The 23390-nt window shown below is 40.2% G+C and overlaps 1 protein-coding gene across 9 annotated transcripts in view; it reads right to left on the bottom strand.

Annotated features, from left to right (window-relative positions):
* EBF1 (EBF transcription factor 1) overlaps positions 1-23390 on the bottom strand; it is a 264071-nt gene that overhangs the window by 39469 nt on the left and 201212 nt on the right. The window lies entirely within an intron of this gene.

Below are 23390 nucleotides of genomic sequence, written 5' to 3'. Positions count from 1 at the left end.
AGTATGGCATTCAGAAGGGACTGACCTCCTGTGAAGTTTAATTTCAATCTTGAGTACCTCTGCAACTAAGCCCACATCCCTTGAGAAAATTAGAGTTTTTGGACATCTTTATTTCTGAACATTGGCTCTGAGTTGTCCACATGGAGTAACAATAAGGCAACTCACTCATCAGCAAAAGGACCATTTTGGCTGTATCCTTGGTGATGCAGCAAATTGTTTAAAATTAAAATGGGCTTGTTGTTTGCTATTTTGTCACATTTAAACAGAAATGTGTAATGGGAGAGGTCTCAGTACGCTGGTTTTAGCAGCAGTGATATCACCTGCTTCTGTAAATGTTCTGGCTGTTGGTTGGTTTTTTTTCCACAAAAATTTTGACAATAACTGTTATCAAGGATAAAAAAAATCATACCAGTCTGTCTGATAAACATGTTTCCCTGCCCTCACACCCCAGTGAGCACTGTGACACTATACTTTTATCATCTAGTGTGTGCTCAGAATGAGCTTAGAACAGCAATTGCCAGGAATAGGCAGGCGATAAACTGCATTGATTTAACACATCTTGTTTTCAATCATGCTCGGATTTTCTGAGCACGCATTTTTCCTGTACTCCGGCTTGTAGCTTTTATCTGACGAGCTGATCCCTTTTCACTGGAAAATGAAAAGGTCGCACAATAAGACACGGTTTACTGGAACTTGAGCACGCACCAGGGAAAGTATTTTAGATAAATACTGTCAGACATAGTGGAGCTGAATTTCAACAACACAATTGCTAAACAACAATACTTATTACTCTCTAGAACAAGTCTACAAGCAACTTATGGCTCACAGCGGGGGAGATTTCAGAGTTAGGCTCAATAGTCAAAGAAGCCTCATTCAAGCTTGTTCAGAGATGTATTATTGCTTTTGCCTTATATGCACTGACTAGCCATACCTCAGGACCAAACTAAATGCCCCTTAATGCTTTCCCAGGTCATTTGCAAATGACAGCAAACCATGACTTTTTCTTTTTTTTTTTTTCCTGTGGGTGGTAGCTTACATGCCCCGTTGAGTTTATTCAGATGGCATACTGAGTGGTGGTCAAAAAAAATTATCCATTTGTAAAAATAATATAACTGAAAGAAATTAATTAACCCAGGTGAGCTGATGAGCAGGTCAGTAAACAAGCAAGGAGTAATGACATGACACAGCTACGAACGGCCAGGGTAGAGCAGACTTGCAACAATAATTCTAACTTATTTTTTCCCCTGACCTGAAGTGACTGCGATGATCCTGATCAATACAGCACTGGAAGCAAAATATCTTCAGTAATTCCTAACAGAAGGGGCAGGTGTACTCAGTGTAGTGCCTGAGCCAAATCCACCCTGATTTTATTTTTATTTTTATTTTCTTTTGCCTGGCAGCAATCTTCTGAGGTTAAACTCAAACAAGTGGGCTTCTCAGTCTGCCCCCTCCTCCAGGCTTTGAAAGAAACTCATCTTCAATAATGCTCCCCCTTTTCCAGCAGCCTTTCTCAGAGCAGGACTATATTTTCCATAGAGCCCAGACCTCCTTCCTCATTTACAGGTGCCAAAACTCCAGTTCAGCCCCTTAATGAACAACGCAGACTGCAAATGAGGGCTGCAAATTTAGTAGAAGGACTCCTTTTACACAGGCTATTTGCTCTGGCAACAGCAGGTTTAACTGTATAGTGTTATTCCAAACAAATTGTCCCTGCTAGCAAACAGCATGGACAGCTGATGTTCCCAGGTGAAAGCAACCCTTCCTGACTTTTCTCCCTGATGTACTGTCATTTACTGCTTTTGCTAACACTTCTACATCCTTCTGGAAGCATGCAGTACAAAGGGAAATTCCTAAAATAAAGCACCATTCCTATGAACATCCTTTCAATTTTTCAGCAAGATCCGTAGAATACCAGTGTAAAATCTTTATATTTTCCTTGTTTCTCCTAAATGTATTAGTCACCGAGGCTCAGCACAAACTCATCTCATATTCACTTTGTCCAAGATCCTCAACTAGTGTAAAGCAGCACCATTTTGTCAAATCTTCTGAAAATACACTGATTTTTAGTGGTTGGGTCTTAGCTTGTATTTTACATGCACACAACAGATAGCACAGCCTCTGCCTCCAGTCTGATGCATCCATCTTTCTCGGATGTTCTGCTCAGACTGTAAGTCTGACAAAATGAATATGGTAAATATTATTTAAATTATGGTTTGAATTATAATTTTAAATAGGCAAGTCGCAAGCAAAGCGATAGACCTCAAGACAAGCATAAAGTAAAATTCAGCTCTGTATGCAACACTACTTTGCATTCAGCCCTGTGAGACTGTCTGCAAGAAAACTCAGGCACGCATCGATTTCTTCCTCTCACCTGGCAAGGGTTTTGCTGGACGAGTAAGTTGAAAATCCGTGCTGCATTTTTAGGGTTATCTCATGCAACACAGCCAGAATTCTGATATGTTTTCTTCATTAACTGCTCATAATCCCAGAAATGAAAGCAACTCATTTCTTCCCAGGGTGCCTGTTAACTGAGAAACTCATCTTAATTGAATGCACAGATCAGTTAACCATCTACAGATCCGCAAACCATTAGCGTCCCATTTGCGCAGCAGCGCGGCTGGCAAGTCTGCTCCTCCACTGCGCTCAGGGGATGTGAGCTCCGGCAGAGGAGGGGCAGTGCTGGAGGCCGTGAGATGGAGCTTCAGGGGCTCATGACCAAATGAGAGCTCTGGGGCTGAGCAGACCTCTGCTAGATTGTCAGTGCTAGATCACATTGTGAGTCAATTACAGAGAAAACAACAAATTCTCTGCAGATCTGCCCCCAAACACTAGTTAAGGAGACTCCAAACCTGTCTACAGAGAGATTGCTGATCTGGAATCCAGAGCCTCACAGGCATAAGAGAAAAGGAAGTAAAAATAATTGCCTATTTCACTCTCTTCTCATCCTGCCTCTCTCCTGACATCACAATTTCCCACCTAGAATGCACTTGGTAAACCATCAAAGACGAGAATGTAAGTTAAAATATCCCAGGTGCAGCTGTTCACCTATAAAGCCAATAGTTTGTATATTAAAAAAAAAAAATGAAGTGAAAGGCTGTGGGCAAGTGGGGAACCCAGCTGAAACTAAGCACCCTGTAATCACACTCGTGAAGTTTCATTTACAGCAGAGTGAGCTGACCTTTGGTGCTCACTGCTGAGTTAATGTAGAAGAGGTAAAGATAACATCAGTGACCAGAAATGACCACACTGGTTTAAAATCATGCATTAATGCCTTTTTATACCTTCCTTTCCTTTGCATCATTGGCAGCCTATAGGAAAAGTCAGATTTCAACTCTGAAGTTATCAATAAAACACTTTCAGAGTGGTATTGTCCATTTCCTTGTGTAAAAAAATAACAAAAAAAAAAAACCCAAACCCACAACAATGGATTATTGTGTAGAACTTGTTTCAAGAGGATTTCATGAAACTATCATCATTTTTAAAAGTTGCTACCAATGTATGTCATACATGCCTTAAAGTCCAATACTGACACAAGCAGTGTCACCAGGTGACAAACACAAAGATGCTGCAAGCATCACGTGAGAAAGAGTACTGAATGCTAAAATTTAATCTGGCAATTTGCAAATTGTTGATCTAAAAGGAAGAATTTAACATTAACCTTGCTGGAAGTGGCATAGTTATCAGTGACTGATTTGTAGCTTTCCAGGCAGTAAGCAATATATATAAATATACTTCTGGGTCCATCAGAAATATGCAAGAATGCACTTAAACAGACAAACTCACTAAAGCCCCGAGTGAGCAAAGTATTAAGCACCTGGCTGCCAGAGCTAATTAGTCTGTACAGAGCAATGCACTAATGCAGTCTCCCAGCTCTGGGCACATAGAAGATGCGTCTCTATTTGGCACAGAATGCAATTTGCTACTCTGTAAAGACACAGAGCTATCAGAAACCAGCTTCAATGGGGAAGAAATTCAGAACAAAATAACAAAACACTTCAGTATTGACCTGAAAAGTGGCTTGTATATCACTGGGCTGGCAGCACCTATCTTTGCAAAGGCTGGGGATAGTTCTGTGTATGGACCATGGAGATGCCACTTCAGAAAGGAGATTCCCACCAGTGGAGCCTGCTTATTTGGTTGCTACTGAGCTTTCCATCCTTTGAGGTCTCCTCTCTTACTGGGCATATGATGCATGTTCAATGTGAAAAGTACTTATCGATGAATCCAAGTTGTAGCTGTCTGCTGTCTGTGTCAAATTAAACACTAACATGCTTGCACAGTTGATTATCTTAAATTGTTGGGTTTTTTTTTTTGTTTTTTTTTGTTTTGTTTTTTTTACCTTCACTTGAAGACAACCTAACGACCTTCCCCAAACAGAAGCCACATAAAAATGTAGTGTGTTCACGTGTGCACAAGTAGTTGTGTGGCCAAAGTGTTATCTGCATCTCCTAGACATGGTTCTGAACAAGCTATAAATGCATGCGTACCGAGGCTCAGAAATGTGACCCTTCCTCTTACCTGAGCAAGTAGTAGATTAGTGATGGAGCAGATACATCCTAGCCAAAACTGGGAAAGACACCACAATGATATACTTAAACGTGGACTTGCAAACTGGTAGATGCTTTCTCCAAACAGAAGGGGAAAATATAATGTTACATTTTTCTACCAAACTTTGTCACACAAAACAAAAGTGAATGAGCAAGAAAAGAGGCAACAAATTCCCACGGGATTCTGCTGCTCAATTCAAGACGACCCAGACCTGTCATTCTTGTTCCTTCCCTTTCCTCCTGCAATCTGCCCACACCAGCAGCGTGACAGACAGAGAGCCCTTCAAAAACCGTTGTTTTGTAAGTTTGTCACAAGTATAAAATAAAACATGTACTGAATCACACATAAGAGAAAAGCAAATATATCCTTTACTGCAACCCTTGAACAAAAGTAGATAAAAATTCTTTTTCAATATTCAGATATTCAGAGATGAAATGAGTGGAAAGGGAGAAAAGGGACTAATCCAACTTGGTTTTTAAGTTTGTTGGACTGTAACCTATCATATTATTCCACAGGCAATGTTCATCTTACTTCAGTTAATCATGTATGATGGACAGAGACCCACCAAAGGCTGGCACAAATCTCAGACGAGAGAATTCAGTTTCAAAAGCTCTTGAAGAAGTACTCAAGTTCGACATTTATTACATTTAACTGCTAAGCATGCAAAACATTATTTATCATCACTTAAGGCTCTTTAATCCCACTGGATTACAGAACACTTCGCATGATTGGGTCCAAATTTTTTTTTAAGCATTAAAACCTCAGTATTTCAATCAGAATATGATGGTGATGGTGCCTCTAAGTTGCAGAGCATTACTCCAGCAATAAAGATGCAATTCTACTGCCATTAAAAAAAATAAAAATGAAGTAACACCCCAGAAATGGTTTTGCCTTAGTACCAGAGCTCTTTCCAGATTATTTGGCATCATACATCCCTTGTATTAGTCCTTCACCATGTCTCCATTTCAGAGTTGGAAAACAAGCAGCCCCAGCACTGTAAAATTTAGTTACAAATGCCTACTTAGAAATTTTCAGTTTTAGCTGAGTAGCAACAGGAACAATCACAGGGAAAAAGATTCAAAGTTCTGTTGCTCTGGGCAGTGATGAGCAAGGCTAAAAGAGTTGCCTCCTGGATACAATTTTTCAGTAGTAAAATGCATGGGAAAGGGGTCAAGATTTCCTCCCATTCAAAAGCAAATCACACATTCTGTCTTCACCTTAAGAGGCCAACGAGCAAAGATGAGAATCCACCAGCACTGTATGAGTGCCTTCAGGTAGAATTTACTCTACTTAAAGTTTTAAAATACATTAACGCTCTTCATTTGAAATCTCCTGGTCACACGTCATTTTTCTGAGCTGTTATTTGGTGACCATCACCAATTTCATGTCAAAATAACACAATCTGCAATGGAAAGATCAGTTGTGTACAAAAACCCTCAGGGCCTCAGAACTCCTGCAGGAGTTTCTTGGTGGTCCGTGAAAGGGAACTAGGAGAGATACAAGTTTATTGTTGATAAGACAAAATTCACTGAACAATTTTTTTGCTCATGGATCTACATTTCTACTGGAAAATTTTTAAGTGTCCACAACCTTGAAAAAATGATGAAAAGCCAGAGCAATAGGCAGTTTGTTAGCACAAGCTCTCCTCCCGCTGGAAGCTTTGCTACATACATTGAGGCACCAGTTTGGAAGACTCTGGATATTTTCTGCTGAATGGAGCCCTTGGAGAGGAAATATTTGATTTACTGCAGAGTTCTCATTTCCCTGAATTGCAAATAAAGTGTAATTTGATTAAATGTAAATGAATCCTACAATACTTTTGGTGGCTTGTCTGAAACAATTGATTGTAATGGGCATCCATCATTTGGCTTGATTTTAATTCAGAGACAAAAAAGGCAAAATGAGAAAACTAAAGCAAGTGCCACTAACATTCTAGAACCAGAGCAGTTGAGATTTCTGGCGCTGGACTGTCACTTCCATTGTTCTCAGTGAGCAATGTAGCAGAGGGGAAATGAAACAGTGAAAGGGAAAAGAATAATGTGAAACACGTACATAGAAATAGATCTAGGGGAAAATAATAAAACTTTTTCACAATGAATTCTGTTTAAGCATCAGTTTAAGGAGTGCAATTTGTTAAATTTATTGTAAGACTGATATTCTAAAATGAGTAAATAAAGGAGATAAGTATTGCTGCATGTTTCTCAGAATAAAATCTTGTTTTTATAGATCATCTAATTCTTTTTTCACCAATACGATACAATATCAGTTTCAGTAGTTCTTGTGGCCTGAAATAATAAAAGAGAAGTGAAATTTCTGATAATGACACAAGCATGATAAACTTTTGGTGTCACTCTCCTTAAATGTGGAACTACTTCAACCACAGAGATAATTATAGATGACCAGATTGTAACTGCTTTATTGCTCCTTTTTCCTCATAAATTTTAATTTTGGAAAGTCAAGTGAAAAATGTGGTTTCAATTTCCGACAAATTGCACACAATTTGTTTTTAACGAGAAAATAGAAAGAGATGGTATGGTCTTTGGAGTGAATTACGAGACAAGTTTATTCTTTGTCCTTCAGCATTATCAGAGTAATAACGTACAAAATGCAGAAAAGATGACTGAAGAAAGGCAACTGTACAATGCACTGAGAAAAGCACAGTAACTCTTTATCTAAATATGCTCTGATCAATTTAACAAGGTAATACAATTGCTCTAGCCTTTTTCCTTCTGTTTTACCAAATCAGAGCTTAAAAGAAATCAAGCTGCATACACGTTACAGGAAAACCTCTAATAAAAAAATGCTGTGTACATCTCTCTTCCTCCCTCAGAAGGTACCAGTGATTCTCAAAGTGCTGTGTAAAGTATCCCAATTCAGACCATATTAAAAAAGCCTGGATAAACACCTAGAAGGAACTAACAAAACAAGAGGAAAAAAGAGCCAACAAAAGATAGAGCCAATATTTATTTTGCCCAAGAGGTATGTGGGACTTGAATTAGCCTGTGGTTTTACCTACTCTATCCATACCTATAATTAAATGCATACATTAAGATCCTACATCAAATTAAATGCTGCCCAGCTTTCCTTCAGCAACAATGGTCCAACAGAGGTTATAGACAAGATGGAAGATGCCCTGGCACAGATAACAGCAGCATAAAGCAGATGTTCAGAGGGAATCCTGCCAGTGCTGCCAGTACAGGGTGAGTGGCTGAGCTCAGGATGTGTAGGGAGACAACCCAAGTCCCACCAAGCCCATCAGCCAGTAGGCTAATGGGGATGGGCTGGTGGAGAACAAATTAAAAAAAAAAAACAGAAGTTCATTAAGCTTTTTTGGACTAGATGATCTTAGTGGTGTTTTCCAACCTTAATGATTCTGTGATCATTAAGGCAGTTGAGATGAACTGTAAGGAACATGGGTATCACAATTCATAGGACCTAATTCCATGAAATTTTGAAAAGGCTGGCAAGGCGTGGAACTTCTGAAAAGCAGCAGCAAATAAAAACTGTGTTTCCTTGGGAAAAAAAAAATCATCTTGCATTCTAACTGGTACTTTGAAATAAGAAAAGAAAAAACTTCCATAAAAATTCAATTTACCAAATTTGTAAAATCTAGCATGATAAAAAGTAGGGAATTACTACCGAAATCTGAGAAAATAACAGTGATTAATTTTACGCTGCTTTAGATCTTATTGCACAAATCACTAGGAAATTTTTTTCATAAGAAATCTCTATAATCTCCATTGGCCAACAGCAGTGAAAGTCTCAAACTGTTCTCTTAAAAAAAAAAAAAAAGCTTGTATGCAGCAGTGAAACTTCATAACTGTTCTATTGACACCCTGTGTCATAATCATTTCCTGTGTTAGCCATAACACACATTTTTGTCTGTCCTGTGGCTGTAATCACTGAAGGCAGAAAAAACAAGTATTGCCATAGCTTAAATGGATGCTAGTTCACAAGACTCTCAAGAAAATAATTCTTTCAGGGGGTAGAAATGCATGGCCATACCTCTTTCTGGAGGATAGCGCTCAGCAAGGGCACATCTTCAGATTGCAACTGTCCCTTCCTGACTGTAGATGCAAAGAGCTCAAGAGAAGAAGGTTTTCTTCACCCTGCATGTCCCCACAGAGCCAAAACACACACCTCACTCATTTATCATCATGCCATCGTAACCTGCCAACTTGACAATGATTTTTCCCTTGGGATTTCTAGACTAGAAATGTTATTCAGGTTACAAAAACAATTGCATGTTTTCTCCTTTCTGAGCCAGCGTAGGCCTGCAAGCATGCAAATGAAAAGACTGTAACCTCCCAGGGCTGTAGCTCGTTCCTCAGCCCTCACTGCCCACAGAAACACACTCTGATAGAGGAAGAACTGTGTCAGAGTGGTGTGTGATGTGATGCTGTGACCACTGTAACCTGTACTTGCTTTGGTACTGATGGTTCAGAGTCTGTCTTACTACAGGGTCTTTCAGAAAGCAATTTTCTTCAGCCTCTGAATCCGCCACAGATTATTTTCCTCCTTTCATTTTTCCTCCCTTCCCCCTGTGCCTGGGCCAGAAGCATCCGTTTCACTCTCCCACCTCCATATGGATTAAAGGTGTAAAGAGGACAAACCCTGCACGCCCAGCAGAGCTGATCCAGCGCCAATTCAACAGATCGATGTGCACTGAAATTTGCAGGAGGTCTGATCTGGTCAGAGCTCACTCACCTGAGCAGTTCCTGTTTCTCACTAATTACTGCAGGGATGCAGTAAGTCTGTAGGCACTCACACAGCTGCTTCTTCAGAACAGGATGCACATTTGCCTTAAGAGAGCTAAAACACTGCCCAGTTCCAGGAGTGAACTATTATTTTGCCTTGCACAACTTCTAATCTCCCCCCCAGATATATTTTATCAGTCCGCCTTTTAAAAATCTTGCTGCTAAATTATTTATGCCATACAATCAAGTGTAATACCTCAGCAGATGTCAGCAGATAAACAGAAAGGCAACGCTGCACGGTGGAGTTTAATGCTGTGGAAACATTGGAGTGTTCATTTTACAATTCCACTGACCTTTGCTGACCTTTTTTCAATGTTTGCTTATTGCCACAGTAAGGAAGCACTGCAATATCATTTGGAATGTTTATACACAGATCCTGAAAGTCAATATTTAAGAAAAGCGTGTTTCCTCAGCACATCATTTCTGATCGTGTGCAATCAAAAGAGATAGCATAGAGGTCCCAGTTATACAGAGCATAGGCAATACATGAGATAGAGCAAAGAGATCAAGAGCATAAAAACTCCAGCAAAGTCACTCCACAGGACTGCCATGAGGTAAGGCAGGCATGAGAGGACAATGTCTGCATGCTGTTACAGCAGGATGCTGCGACACAAAGATGTTACAGATTTGTGGTTATTTTGGGGGCTCCTCTCTTTCCCTGCTGGCAATCCTGGCTCTGCAGGACCCATGTAACAAGGCAATAGTGAAATAACGAGCTGGAGAATGCAGTGCTGCTCTGCCACTGCAATGTTAGGTGCGATGTTGCACACCAAAGCATCGGATCAATACTTCCAGCAGCAAGCCGTTCAATACCTCTGAATTATTGCTTCATTTTTCTTCTTATTATAGATGAGTTGTGTTATTATTTTCCCCAAATCGATATTTTACAACCTTTTTTATCCGTTTCTCCATAAATTTTGTGATTACTTTAAACTGGGAATTCCGGTACACTAAATAAGATGCAGTATCTGAGAGGTAGTGAATGTACCAACACAATTTTTTACTCAAGACACTGCTTAAAGACAGGTTCTAATCAATAGCAAAGTCGGAAAAATTTCACGTAAGAAAGTTGGAAGCAGCGCCACTATTACAGAACCCAAACTCAAGTTCCTAGAAAATATTCCCTACAAAAAAACCCTATTTTTGGAATAGTGAGGAAAGAGAGGTCTGATGGGCACATGGTGTGGGAGATTTAATTCCAAACAAATATGCTTTTTACTTTCCCTCAGCTAAAGGGCGACCATAATTCACTGAAATTGTTTCTTACAAAGCAGATAATCCTGTGCACCTTAGAGTGATTTAATTAGCTTCCGTAGCTGTCTCCTGCTAAGTGTTTAAAGCATCTGCAAATCAAATCATGTTAACTCATCTGCTGCACCACTTTCTTTGTTCTATGCATAGGACCTTCCTAATAGCATTAATAGAAGCATGAGTTTCCCTGGAGAGGGGAGCAGCAAAGTGAGTTAATTACATAGTTATTGTAAAATTGTGTACATTATCCCATAGAACACGTAGGGTAAGTATTAGGGGGCTGCACAGAAAGCAATGATAATTTTGAGCGATCCCAAGGACCGCAATTATGTAATACAAAAGGATAATGCAGATTCCCACTGAAGTCAGAGGAATTCTGCAGAACTGCATGCAATCTGCCCAGCTGCTCGTGGCCACAGCACAGGATATTGGCTGCTCCCTACGTATCAGCTCCAACTTCTACACTCACACTTACTGCAGAATTACAAGACAGAACAGTGGGAGGTAGTCCTCATTCAACATTTTATAACATATGAATAAAATGTTTAAAGGGAAAAAAAATCCTGGGGTTTTCTGCTTTAAATTGTACAGATTCTTGCTCACATCTGTTTCATCTAATTACACATAGCACGTCAGGTATCCCAAGGAACAAGTCCAGCATCTCCTTTGCACATGGGCATCAGAAGAATCACAGAATCATGAAGGTTGGAAAAGACCACTACGATAATTTGATCCAACCATCAACCCATCAGCACCATGCCATGTAAACCACGTCCCTCTGAAAAGATAATTCATAACAAGTCATTCCCCCTCAGCAACTGTCCAAAGAGACATTACTCTCCAATTAAGTTGCTAACTGAAAGTATTGATCAGGTATTTTTTTCTGATTAATGTCTCCCTTTAAGATAGAGTACAAAAAGCAGGTTGTTACACACTTCCAATTCTGCATTTCATAGCCTATGTACAGACAGGCATTACCTCACCTGTGCACTCGCTGGCTTTGAGTCACAAGTATTTTCAGTTTCTAATAACCGTCAGTAAGTTTTACATCCCTTTTTCCAGGCAAAGACAAATATAAACTCCACTTTCCATAGAACGTTCTGAGTCTTCCTGCAAACAGACCATGCCAGCTACCACGTGTGCAAAGATTCACGGGGAGCAAAGCACTACGGGGAAACTGGAGGAAACTCACTGCCAAAAAACAAGTTCTCAGTCCTCAAAAATACCCTTTTTCCCAGCCCTAGTCAGCGTGTGACAAAAGGTCTAAGGGGAAAAACTGGAGAGGGGAGAGAGTCATATCCATCCCTTCCCTTATGACTCAGATTCATTTGTCTTTTTAACAGGATGCGTGAGTGATACAAGGATGAACTCAGAGAAGAAACCACATGCCTACTGGCCTTGTCTTCGGGAGGTCTGAACTAAATTCTTCATTCCAGAAGAAAAGACACTTCCTTACACAAGTTCTTGTTTCAGTCCCTGACCCACCAGACTTGTCCCAGACTCCCAGACCCAGCCCTGAGAGCCCCTCTATCAATAACAGAGCCCAAACTGACAGAACCAATGAGGGAAAACACAACCAAAGGCAAACAGGCAAACTGATTCTTTTCCTTTTAATTAAATGACGTGCAGTTTTCAATGCAAGATTTAAGGGAAACAAAAGCACAGCAGAATTAAAAACAGGCAGGGAAAATATTACTGTTTTTCAATATGAGGGCTACTCGAAGACTTATTTTTAGGAACAACAATGTAACTGTTATTTCCAGTAGCTGTGCTCAATATGCTTAAGAACTTTGGGGAGAATTTTTTTTTTTTATTTGGAGTGGTGAAACCAGTCGAGATCTACCTCTCAAAAATAACATTTCCCTTGCACAAGTGACCTTTCAACATGAAGTCATGCTTACTTCCAGCAGTAAAATCTTGCCTTTCATTCTTACAAATCCAAGCTTACTGCTAGAACTGCCTGAGCGTACTAAGGAGGTGCTTCTAATTAGTCAGCCTTAGTCTTCTACACAAAGCGCCTCACAGAAAACCAGGAATGAGATATAATTTAGGGGAGAAAAATAAAAAAAAATTTAAAAAGAGGAGGGAAGGATAATAAGCTCGTGTGTTTCAGAAATTATCATGGGATTATAATGCTTGTGGCAACATTCCTACATGGACCCTAGCAAACGGGCCATAGAGAGAGCAACTTCTATGCAGCTTCAGACATCCCAGTGGATATTTAAGCACTTGTTTAGAGCCCATCCACAGGCAGGAGGCAGAGGGAAGATTTTCCTGGCGGAGATGCTCCCAGTGCTAAGATGGAGCTGAGACAGGCAGGGGCTCGCATCCCACAGCTCCCAGCGCAGAGCTGCTGGAGCCACAAGATTCCCAACTCTTATGCAGATGATGCTAAAAAGGACCTCATCACGTTGAAAAGGGACAAAGCCCAACCTGCAAAAGGCTGCAGTACTAAAACGTGACAGCAAATTGCACCATTATTCATAGACATCACAGGTTTTGCTCCGCAATTTTCACTGATTTAAAACAGAGGGTTTTGTGCCCCTTTCTGTTTCAACTAATGTGTATCTTAGCTAGATGGCCGTTACAACATCTTAATTTCCACATGCATTTTCTGTTCCATGAGGACTAAAATAAAAGGAATAAAAGAAATTATCTGTTGGTTTTGTGGGGTTTCTCTCTACTTTTTTTTAATTAACTCTCTGTCTTCTGCAAATGTGGTTTCCTCTTGTTAACCACCAATGCTAACACCTGCTGCTAAGCAAAAGCAGCTCAAGCCTGCAACTCTTAATGCAAAATGCCAACCACAATTTATGACAACAGGAAAAAGGTGAGAAATAACATTTGGGAGGGAAGAGAGAGAGGGAAAAGTAAAGAAGATGAAGTAACCATGGGGATGGACATGCAAATCACTTAGGGCAAACTAGGCAAGACTGTAGGCTCTGCAATGGTAACTGTCCCAATCCAGGCTCCTTATTGCAATATCTGACTTCTTTCCTTGAGGAAAACAAAAGCTATGAGATGTCTTCTGCTTAGCTGTATGTACGAAGCAAGTTCAAGCAGAATATCTGACATACTGCACAACCGTGGCCCAATTTGCATCATACTACCATGTTTGTGATGTGAATAAGTTTTGCCCTACCTTGTGGAATGACAGATTGGCATGTACTTAGTTTGGCAGGAATGAGTATTGTTTGTTTTACACTTTTATAATTAACTTCAAAGCCCACAACAGACCAATGGTGAAAACTTTTCAAGGAATATAGTATATATGTTTATAGTTATACGTAGCTGAAATGCTATAATGTGATAGAAAGTACAGCAATAATAGCAGAGAAGCACAACCCTAGGCTACAGGGAATGAGAACAAGCCCAAATGCAGCAGCTATGGACACAGAATCAAATGAAAGAAAACTGCTTACCTTTGGAAGGCCTCAGGTAGGCAGAGATCTCCTAGGTGCAGAGGAGGGCAGAGATGCCCTCACCTCCACTACCAACCCTTAAATGAGGTCTGGGAAGGGGTGGATCCTGGCTTCACTCCTTCCTGTCACTCAAGCGCATTGCAAACACCTGAGCTCCCCTGGGTTGGCCCTGCCTTCCCACCAAGTGCTCAATCACTGCTTCAGGCCGTGACTTAGCATTTCCACTACAATAGGTTGCTCTGAAAGTAATGCCTCCTATTTATTCCCATGGAAACAACAACTGATACAAAGATCACAATAAAACTATTTAATAAATTCCCAGCTACACAACACTATTTTTCAACACTGTCAAACAGCAATGAACAAGAGTCTGCATGCCATGCTCATAACAGCCTGCAACAGAAGAGTGACCCAATGTCACTGTCACCACTGCTGAAATGCTCCACCCACCACCTCACTGCACTACACCCACTGTTTGGTCTCCAGAAACGTTCAGAAATGAATGTCAACTGGTGTAATTTTTTCCTCATGGAAGAATTCAGTTCTACTCCTTCACTTCATACACAATTCCATGTCAAAAGCCAGTTTGGCAGACTGCCGCCATCTGTCACACAACAACAAAATGTAATGGAATATCAGTGGGAAGGTTCAACCTCTGCTACCATCCCATCAACATCTGCTTCTGACATTTTGGGCCAACATAGTAAAATAGGAGGCATTATTTTCAGAGCAGTCCTCGTATATTAGACAATGGGGCTTGAGATTTTTTTTTGAAGGGGGAAAGGATTGAAGAGGTCTTTAAAGAAATGCAGTAGAAAGGCTAGTACTAAGCCCACCATGCTCCTGCTTACCACTATCAGAAACTGGCTGCTGACAGAGGTCTGCCAGAAGGCTCCAGGGGAGTTTGCAGACTGCTGAAACACCTGCACAGACCAAATCCTTAACAAAATTCTATTTTATGTAAGGCATTAGTCAACCATTATCATGAAATAAACATGGACTATTGCCAAAAGTCTCAGATCATTTAAAACACCATGGTTACAATTCCCTTCCTTTCTGAGTTGCTTTTGTCTTCCCCTCAGTTGGCTCCTGCAGTGCAGCAACACAGCATCTTTCCAGATATCAGTGCTACAAGGGCATGCCCCACCGTCTGCAATGCCTTACACACAGAAATAGTCAAGCTCTGATTTAAATAAAATAAAAACAGGCTGATTTAAATAAAATAAAAAGTGCATGTTAGCACAGGAAGCAACTCCGCAGCGTCTCCAGCAGGGCTGAGAGGCCGCCAGCATTAAACCATACTGGGACAAAACTGTTTCCAGCATCTCTACCCAGGCCCTACAGCCGACCACCCCACTTACACACTTGATATCTTCATAACTAAGCAGAAGAGTCTGCGTGAGTTCTTGCAAGACAGCAGAAAAGTACAAAGAACTTTGCACTCCATGCAATAAATTGCTCTTGCATCCACTAAGATGAAAGGCTACAAGTACAAGATTTTCCTTTTATCTATATGTTAACAAAAAAAGCCAGAATCTGTAGACATAGGCTGTATTGGGGCATAGCTACTCTGCAGTCACTGCTGTCAGCAAGCTTTAACCAGGCTAGGTAAGTGTTCCTGGCTGAATAGGGATGCTAGTACAAAGCTCAAAACAAGTGAGGCTGCCCAAGTGCTGCCCCTGGGGAACAGTGGTTCCACACCACAATGTCAGAGTCAGCTGTACGTTCACTGGAATGACTAAATGCCTGGGCAAAATGAGCCCCCATTAACAAGCACCTCAAAGGATTAAGCACAGCTTAAGGAGGCTGTTTTGCAGGTAGAGCTGTGCAAGAGCCAGTGGTTATGCATTAAATTCACATTCTGACATCCTTCCCTATCTACTCAGGCACCTCTGACATCAGGGCCCATGGCTTAGCCATTTCTCAATGCCACACAGTAAATCCTGCAGGCGGTTCCAGGCAGAAGCCAAAAACTGCTGCACCCCCTGAGAAGCGCAGGAAAGTTGAGACAGGTAAATACAGACACACAGGTTAGCCAGAATTCCCTTCTAACAGTCTGTGAAAAATTTCAGTGGCAATGAGGAGCTGAGCACCTGCTTTATGAACCAGGAAAGTGCCCTGTTCCTCTCTCCAGGGCACAGGATGAAAACACATTAAGGTGAGCACAGCAGCCCTTGCTGCGACTATGAACTGCCCATTGTTGTGGCATTTGTCTAATCAGAATCTCCATGCATTACAAAAGAAGACAGTGAAGCTTCTGTAGCAAGAGAACACAATTCAGGCTTTTTAGAAATTCATCTCATCTCTCTGTTTTATTGGCCTTTACAAAAAAAAGAAAAAAAGAAAACAAAGAAAGGGGGAATAATATCCTATCAATTGACATGAGCTAAAAGAAGAATAATAAGAAAAAAAAGATTAATAATTTCAGTCTGGAATAAGGGAGTTTTGAAGCAAAGGCATGAAAATTTAAAGGTTTTGGGGTGGGGATAAAGAAAAGAATTTACAAGGCTTATTTTTGAGAATTCAGAGGGCTAATTTATCATGGAGGAAGTCTAGAACTTGAAAAGCAAAAAATGGTTTATTGGCTTTGAAGGTCAGATAACTACGTTATATCATATTCATTGGGTTAAGGTTCCAAGGGTCTAGAGGGTTGCATGACAATTGCAGGATTCCTTATAAACTCTAGTTTATACCTTTATCGTTAATAGCTTTCTAATCCTTTACCACAAATTTATAGTTTAGAAATGGCAACACATCTTAAAGATTAAAGGTAGGTGACAAACAGTTCATGTCCTTTAATAATCAAATCTCATAGCTTAGATTGGGGGCTTATCAGGCTTTTTCCTACTCTATGGTTTCATAGGTAGGGAATACTTTATATCCCTATTACATGAATGATGAATGGGACCATTGGTTATGGGCTGTTATTTGCTTGGCTGTAGTCAATATGTTTTCTTTGGACAGGGACCTCAGTGATTTATTTCTCTTTTGGCCTTATCACTTATTAACTCAGGGCAGACAGAAAAAGCCAAGGTTGTGAATAAGGACTAGTGCCCATTTAGACTTCTAATATCAGAGAAAATATTCTTTTTAATGATCCAGCTACCCTTTGCTGCGTACACTCTGATTGCACTTCCCTCTAACTAGAAAATAAAGGTCATATTTCTTGGAAAGTGTATACATAAAATATGCAAAATAATGTTTCCTTCACAGCCAGCTTTATTCTGACGGTTGCTGTAATTGCTTTCATTTTGCAGCTGTCCTACAGGTACACTGCACACTTTTAGTGATTGTTTCTTGCAGTGTGTTATGGTGCTGCCAGTGTTTAAGAAATACCAAAGATATGCGGGTTCTATGTTCCTATTAGCATACAAAAGGGATTTTCCAGTCTACCTTCGGTGCCTCCTCACTGTCTGATAACACTCTTTTCCCTGCAATCAATTCTGATTCCTCCCAGGTTCCTTTCCTCAATTTCTGAAAACTAAACCAACAACCTTTCCTAATAATATTCCTAATATTCTACCCTGGTTACAGTCCACACTTCACTGTATACACACTAACAAACATTAAAAAGCTGCCTCTGCATCAACTTTCACACCAACTCCACGACTAAATAACAAATGTTCAGTTCTTGCACCAACACAAGTGCAACCATTTATTAGTTTATTTACAGTGAGTCCAGGCAGACAAGGTAGTAGCACAGGCTCAGCAGAGCAGCTAGGTTAATGGACTGGAACTCAGAAAGGGCTGAGTTCAACCTTAAATTCAGCTAGAGATTTCCTGAGGGTAACTTCCTCTTTCCAGGGCAGGTAATATCTAAGATCAGACAACTGGTTTGGGTGCATGGTGGACCCAGATCTTCAGTGCTTAAAGAAAACCCTTATAGTGGCAGACAGCCAGGAGCATCGTGCAACTACTTCAGCCCAATGGCAGGTCTGCCCCTGAGCTCCGCACACCACTCAGTGTCTCCTGTGCTCCCAGGGAGAACACTGGCTCTTCTGTAGCACTCTGTGACTATTTAGCTCCGAGATATCTGATACTTTTTATTCTAACACACCTCTTTTCTATTTATCAGTGAAGGGCAGTTAAAACTGCTGTTAAAAACAAATGGCATTCATTTCCTAGCTTCTGGCCACTTTTCTAGAGAACTGATTTGTTCTATATTTCACTTCAGATTAATGGTCATCATATCTTTGAGGATGAAGAATTTTAGAAACATATCAGGGTAAAATCCAAGACAGTACAAAGATGCTGGCTTTTCTATTTATTTTTATTGTTCTGTTGATGGTGGCCTTCTCATTTATACTAATCTGCTACTTAAGCGCTCATGGTTCAATAATAAACACACGTGAATTGTAAAACTAATGAGCTTTTGTATTACTGATGTGGAGAATTACTGTCACTAGGCTTTTACGTAGCAGACACAGCTATGGCCAAGGTTAGCTGGTGTAAGGGTCAAGCCCACCCACTAACGAGGCTCCAGTGAGGCTACAGGAATCTCCTGACAGCCAGTCTGTCTCTTACCAACTATTTTTTCAACCTACAAACTCCAGAACTCTCTATGCTGAAAGTGATTGATTCATTGATTATGCATCTTTTGAACCTTGGTGTCTTCTTGAAAGCAGAAAATTTTCTGCCGGAATCACTGGACTGGAAACTTTAGGGCTAAGAGATCACGGTATAAGTGGTTCCAATTCTGAGCAGATCCGTGAACATGACTTAGACCTCTGCTTCTGTGGCCACAGACTGAAATTGTAATTGGCAATGAGTAGTTTTTGGTCTCTTACCCTTAATCATTAAATCACAGAATATCCTGAGTTGGAAGGGACCCAATAAGGATCATCAAAACCAACTCTTTGAGGTTTTTTTGACTTCAGAAATGATGAGAATGATTTTCATTAACTACTACTCACTCTTGAGTATATTAAACCATTTAAAGAGAAAAAAAAACAACCATGAAGCCACCAAAAAAATCTGCTTTTGAAAATGTTATTCAAATCATCCGTGAACTGCAAGGCTCTTCCTGTTTGTACACAAATTCAATTGCTTTTGGAAGTAAGTAAAGGGTGAGATGTAGATGGAGCAGGAATTTTTCCGCATGAGACTATTTCTTCTTTGTAGCAACTGGGGGAGTGAGAAGTTGTCTGAGAAGCCCTGAGACATTCCAGAGAAAGAGGCGGTTTCCCAGAAATTCTGCAAAGCCCGTGGGCTTCACAATGCTAGCATTTCTACACCGCTCTACACACAATAGCCAAAAAGTGCAATGCAAATATGACCAGACTCTCTAGTGTTCCATTACAACTTTGCCTTCATTACAATTAGTGCAGTTGGATTAGATGATCTTTGAAGGTCCCTTCCAACTGAATTACTTTATTCTGCTCTGGAGGATTAGCACTCAGCACCTCAGTTAATCACAGTGCTCAGCAAGCCCTGTTCGATACAGTCTATGATGCTGACCCTACGTTTACTATTAGCAGCACTTCTGGAGTCATACCATATCCAAAGACATGCTGTCAACACACAACGGTCTCCAAGCAAGACTAATACAAAGGAAGACTATTCCTAAATTCCACCCAACCATATAAGCAATTTTCAAGATAATAATAATAAAAATTCGGTATCTGAGGTAGCAACACCAAGGATGTGAATTAATTACATGCTCATAGCTTAGTACAAAGCCACATACTTCTGGACCCTATTAATCTGCTGCTCTACTTTGGAAGCAAAAGCACAAAACCTGAAATGGAGCAGGTGGTGGCACAAAGTAGTTCATTTCTGGATGTACCATAAGCAGAACATCTTTTCCAACACGTGGTAAGCACAACCCTCCTTTCACTTATACACTGCAGTCCCACTCAGATTTCACAGTTTGGTACTACCATATGCAGCAAAATTCATCCATGAAAATCACACTGTCCATGATGTTCATCATAAATAAACAAATAAATACCAAGCAAAGCTAAAAATCTCAAAGGCCTGGCCAGGTATCAAAAAACGGTGTCAATTCTCATCCCTTAATTCAACCATATTTTCTCTGAGTTGCCTTGACAAACTACCCAGGGATATGTATCCATAATGGCTTCTTCATTTATCTTAGTTTTTCCGGTCCTAAAATAAATTAGTGGCACACACTTAATTCCTAAGTTGTGACATGAAGCAGAATTCATTTGGTGCTCTTCAGTACCTGAAGAGATTTACTGGTAAAGGATTCCCCAGGGAAACACTGACCAGCATGTGCTTCACTGGCTCATATACTTCTGGGTGCAGTATGACTTTTCAATATAATTCCAAAGTGAACATAGAGGTAAAATGTATTCGTATTTCTGTATTTCTAATAATGTTCTCCCTGGAATGTCAAAGCTCAAAATTTAAGAAATAACAGCTCTGTATGTGCATGCTAATACACAGCTTTGCAGATGGGAAATAGAAAAGTCTTCTTGTAAGCACAGAGCCGACACTGGTATATTTCTTCCAGAAATAATTACAAAATCCAGGATTTCTCTGTATTTATGTGACTTTGATTCTTAGATGGCACATGGACTACTTAGAGATCACGTTACTAAGTTAGTTGCAGTTAATGGGGGAAAAAAAGGCTAAAATTAATGGGTCACTGGGTATTTTCTTCTGAGAACTTAAGTACTTAACAGTAAGAAAAAAACAGTTTACAGCCAGGTGGCTTGAGGGGATATTTTGTCGAACACTGATTAAAAATAATTTCTTCTAAATGAGACCTGACCACAAAATGGGTCCATTAACGAGCAGGGACATTCTCACCAGAAAGGAAACTACGCTTGATCGACTCCTGCACCGCCCACAAACCCCAGGTCTTTTTCTCTCTCTCACACACTCTCCTCTTTTATTTTTTCCTCCTTCTTCTCCTCTCCCCTTTCCTTGTTCTTAATAGCAGGGTAAATAAGCAGCAAGTGATGCCGAAATGTTTTCGGCCAAAAACAGAGGCCAAACTCCTCTGAGAAAACATTTGGCCTCTGTGGTTTTGTAATATGTTCCAGAACACTGAGTTCACTGAAGAACATTGTGAAAAACTCCCATCGGCTGGAGTGATGCTGGGGAATGTTACTGTATCCCAACTTCCAATTGGTCCATTTCCTGCAGGCCTTGTTAAAAAAAAAGAAAAAAGAAAAAAAAAGAAAAGAAAAAAAAAATAGTGCTATGTGGGAGTTAAAATAAGTTCTCATGGGAAAAATGAATGGTAAGAAATTCTAGCTTTAAAAGAAACAGCTAATCTGCTAGTTTGATTGTTCTTCAAAACTTACAATGAACCAATAATCCTAATTAAAAACACTTGGCCTAGTTCTCTAAAGCATCATAGCTTTTTCTATGCTTCGTTTGTACACACCATAGACTATTAGTTTTTTTCTAGTGCTCACTAACAAAGTGCTGACTTTGTTGGGATGGCTGAGCTAATTTCGTGAACTCAGTGTGAAACCTTAGCTAAACAAAATTGTGGTAATTTTCCTTAATTTGTAAAAGTGATTGGAGTGCAAACAAAATTTTCCTCTTGGGTCAATCCTATAATTTTCAATTAACTAAAACTAATCGGCAGGCGTGTACCGAACCCGCATTTTGTTTAAAGGGCTGGAAGGCACTTCTGAAGGTCAGGATGCGTTAATTGTTTTTATTTTAGTTTCACTTAGTCCTTTAAAAAAAAGACACATTTAAGATTAGGCTGCCTGTGAAAGGATTGAAAAGATGCAAATTGTGGGAGGTGCTATTTCAGTCACAATAGCATTTCCATATCCACCATCACTCCATTAAAGCTGCATAAGTACGAGAATTGTCCACAGATTGGATCACCTTTGATTTTATCACTGTTGTTTAGTATTTCATATAAATAAACTTTTGTTTATTGAATGAAAAATCATGTGTTTCAAACACTAACCTGAAAAGGCATATATGGAAATACTTTCCCTACTGGGACAACTTATTTCCACATGCAACCATCTGCTATTGGGCAAGCAGGCTAAACTGCCATTCTTCTTTCTCCTAGAAAAGCTATATAACAGTGATCTGAAAAGAAAAACAAAATGGGTCCAAGACATTTTACCATTTAAACTGCATAAAGAAGTCCCCACAAATTTCTTTGTATAGTTGAGAAGGGTCAGGTTTCCTCCCTGTCTCTCACTTTGCATGCACACTTTCCATTTCACTGGCCAAACTGCAGCCAGCCCAGTGGCTTACCAACAGGCAGAAGGAGAGCACAGCTTACTGTATGAAGTCAGGAAGGGAAAGGATTCACAGTGAAACTGTCCAGAGCTCCGGCTGACACTTTCATGTGACGTACACTGACAATTTGCACCAGCTGGCAATTTCACCCTTTTCCTTCCCCTTTTGTTCCAGCACATTCAAACCCTAAGTAACTTTATGATATGATGCATTATTGTTCAGTGTATGAACTTCCCACACACTGCTGAAATCATATTACTCACAATAAATACACAGCAAAGTCTGCTGCTTAGTGAGTGAGGCAATACGTGAACACTGAGATCCACAAAAAAAAAAAAACAACAACAAAACAAAACAGCACATAATCCCAATCAGAGGAGAGAGTATTTGCAAGAAGACAAGAAAGCTTTATATGTCACCTTTGTTCAACTTTGTGTTAAAGAAATCTAATGAGAGCTTTGTTACTCAGAGCACAGAAGTACATCCTCTGCCTTGAGCTCCTGTGTGTACACTCACAACTGGATAAATGTATGTGCCCAGTGTAATTCAGAATGATCTATAATATGTACTTATGTGGCATATAATTCTTAAAGTTTCAAGTGCAGTCAAGGATGAGGCAAGGAATTGCACTGGATTGTGACGATGTACTTCAAGCAAACAGTTACAGAAGCAGTAGTCATGTCTGCACTATGGGTCAAACAACAAGCACATCCAAACATGGAGCAAGTTGTTAATTCTCAAAGCGTGCATAGCTTCCAAGGAATCAAAGATACATGTGTTTGTTTGTTTGTTTGAAAAGGTAGGCTGCTACTTGGTTTATTTCCCATGCCATCTATATTACTACTGAGAGTGATTTAATATCGACATTATTGTAATGTCTTAGCAGTTTTGTCATTAACTCTTCAGGTCAGAGCACCCTACTCAGTGGTCTCAGCCCAAAACACAGCAAGTCATTATGTCTGAAGCACTGACTGGGGTGAAAGCCACATGGCCCCCACCGAAGCCAGAAGCAAGTATGTTATAGGGAAATGGGAAGGCATTTCCCTATAACTTTCAACACTTGCTGAGCCCTGTTACAACATGAGATGCAGATTTTTAGCAAGACTATTTCTTGGAAAGCAGGTTCGTGAACACACTGTGTGTCTGGCTCATTCCTTCATACCCGTAGCTCACAGGTAAAGAGATGCCCTACAGTGAGGACCAACAAGCAAACAAACATCCCATACTA

Source organism: Phasianus colchicus, chromosome 15 (genome assembly GCF_987193195.1).
Source record: "Phasianus colchicus chromosome 15, bPhaCol1.hap1.1, whole genome shotgun sequence".
Taxonomy (NCBI): Eukaryota; Metazoa; Chordata; class Aves; order Galliformes; family Phasianidae; genus Phasianus; species Phasianus colchicus.
This window is presented reverse-complemented; position numbering and strand designations above follow the sequence as displayed.